General features: G+C 46.5%; 1 protein-coding gene across 10 annotated transcripts in view; it reads left to right on the top strand.

Moving 5' to 3' along the window:
- GIGYF2 (GRB10 interacting GYF protein 2) overlaps nucleotides 1–2822 on the top strand; it is a 79429-nt gene that overhangs the window by 155 nt on the left and 76452 nt on the right. The window lies entirely within an intron of this gene.

Below are 2822 nucleotides of genomic sequence, written 5' to 3' on the forward strand. Positions count from 1 at the left end.
CCCGCCGCCCCCCCCCCCGCCGCCGCTCCCCCCGCCTGCGGCAGCGGGCGTAGGCCGCGCGCCGAGCACCGGCCTTGCCGGTGGCTCCTGTCCGCCGCGGGTGCCGCAGCCCCGAGGCGCCCTGCGGCCTACCGGGCGGCGAGGCCGGCCCGGCCCGGCGGCGAGGGACGCGCCCGGAGGGCCTCCCCTGCGTTCCCGGCGATGCGCTTTTGCAGGGTTTGTGGGGCCTGGCCCCGCTCGGGGGTGCGGGCCTTGCTCTCCCCATGCGGCTCCTTGGCAGCAGGTCCCGGCGGGGGGAGACGGTGCCTGTCAGGCGACGGCGGGGCGCCCGGGGCTCCTCAGGCCCTCCGGGGCTGGCGGTGGCGTCCCCGGTGCCCTCTCTCCTCACAGTAACCCTTGTGAACTCGCTCGTCCCCTGCTAGCCCGGTGAGAGTGGGCCTGTGTTCCGGCAGCGCCGCGGGCAGGTGCGCCCTCGTTGAAGGTTGTGTGTGTGCCCCGCGGCGAGAACGCCCAGTCCTGTCAGGTTACACAGCCTTGAGGAAGGAGGGAGCTCGTCAAGCACTCGAGCCTTCCCCCCCACCCCCAGGCAGCAGGGTGTTGGGAGCAGCAATGACCAGCAGAGTTTGACTGGAGAGGCCTTGGCACGTTGAAGAGAACATCGATCAGGATTGTGTACGTTTGGTATTGATCCAAGACAAGTAGTTTCAGTGTCAACAAAGCAGTCTTCACTCTTTCAGCTCTGTGTAATTGCACTTTGAAGTGGGACAAGTTGTAGGCCGAAAGGAGATGTTGCCAAGTAGCACTTCAGAATAAAACCTACATTTTCCCCAGTAACCTTCAGCTCAGTGTTTTTGGTTTTCTGCTGTAATTGTTTACCTCTTAATTCTTAAGTGTCTATTTTCTTGGGTGGGAGGGGAAGAAACTTCTGAATTCTGATTATGTTTTTCTGTCTAACTTCTTGCTGCTCATTCTGTTTTCTTGCTTCAGGAGCTGACTTGGGCAAGTTCCTGGAAAGTACGTGTGACTTTTTTTTTCCTTTTCCCATAACTCTGCTGGTTGCTTCTGTTCTTAAGAAACTTTTTAATAAACACATATTATTTTGCTGCTTTGAGAGTAGAACATTTCATAGATGCACAGTGTGATAATTGGGAACCGTTGTAAACAAAATGGGTTGCAGTTGTTATCAACAAAAGCTTTGTTCTGGTATTTTTGAGCTCTGTTATTGGTTGTTGGCTCCAGTAGATATTAAGAACTTTAGTATTACGAGGTATTGGTATCCTGGCCATTCACTTGAATAGACATCCTTTGAACAGTTAGCTGATGCTGAGATAAAAATGTGTGCCCTAATCAGTCCTGAGGGTATCAACAGAAATGTTGGAGTGTCCATTGCTCCTTCTGCACCCCCTTCACTCTCCAGGCTCATATAGCTATACAGGTTAACTCCTGTCAATGGTCATGTGTGTCTGTGTTAATTTCTCACTGAATGTGTGATTAAAAACCCCCAAAAGATTCTGTCTAATAGTTAACTATATTAAAAAGAAGGTAGAGATTTATCCATGAAAGTCGAATGGCACTTCCAGCAAGACCCGCTTCTTGTGTTGAGACTTTGATAGCCACTTTCCATATCTGACAATAGTGTATATAAAGACTAGGTTTTCTTAATGATTTTAAGAGGTGTTCAGGCTCTCCCAGTCCCTGGATACATGAACATGCATGGGGGTACCTGGTCACTGCATTTCTTTTAGGACATTTTGTGAATGGTTTCTTCAGCCTGTCTTTTAAAGCAAGAGCTTAGCGCTTAAAATGCAAAGTAGTCATGTTGCAGTGATGACTTTTTTCACAGGATGCTTACAAAAATAATTTGGTATCACAGTAAAAACTTGGATTCTTGCAGATCCTCTTTTCATGTTGATTTTAAGAGGACTGTAAAATATCCTTAGATACTCCTATTAGTGTTTTTTTCTTGCCTTCCTAGAACATACAGTAAATGAAAAATCTGATCTTTATGTTGATGTAAGTGAAAGAAATGCTTGTAAATAGAGAGTTGAGGGCTTTGCAACTTAATTTTTCCAAATATTTTACTCCTTTATTGAGGAAAAGATTTTTTTGTGTAAGGAGACTGTAAAGAAGGTTTGGGTTTTTTTTTTTTTAAGGAATTTAGACTAAGCACCATTGCATCTCTTCTCTTATGCTTGCTGTCTCCTAAGGCCAGTTGTCATAAACTGGAGTTTCTTATACCTGAATGTAAGAAAAAAGTTGGTAGCTCTTTTAAGATCTATAGATACTTCATTTAAAAACAAACTAGATGTCAAAGTCATACGGAATATCTCATGTGGGCAGCTGACTGGCTGAAGAGGTGGTTTGCTGAAAGATGTCTCTGCTGAAAGATCTTTCTATTTAAGCATACAAGGGAAACATCAGTTCACAGTAATTGATGAAGATGAGCTAGGCACCTGGACCATGGTCTTCTCCTTCCCCTCTGCCCCCTCCTTTAAAGTAGTTCAGGCTTCCAGCTCTTCAGATTTTTTGTTTGTTTGTTTGAAATGTCAAGAATATGAAATTTGATTCTGTCTACTTTTGTCTGATCTCGTAAATTCAAGTAACTGTCTAATGTATGTTTCTTATTCTTTCATTAAGGTCTTAAAAATTCCTTCTTAGGGCTTTTTGAGGTATGATGTTAAATCTTCTCATAGTCCGATTTAGAAAAAAATTCCTCTTCTGGCATTTTTTCCTTATCTTTCTGTTTGGTGTCTGTCCTGTCCCCCGTCGTGTGTCCCGCCCCTCCCCCCCCCCCCCCCTCCCCCCCCTAAGCAACGTGATGG

Source organism: Haliaeetus leucocephalus, unplaced genomic scaffold (genome assembly GCF_000737465.1).
Source record: "Haliaeetus leucocephalus isolate CR32 unplaced genomic scaffold, Haliaeetus_leucocephalus-4.0 Scaffold240, whole genome shotgun sequence".
NCBI lineage: Eukaryota > Metazoa > Chordata > Aves > Accipitriformes > Accipitridae > Haliaeetus > Haliaeetus leucocephalus.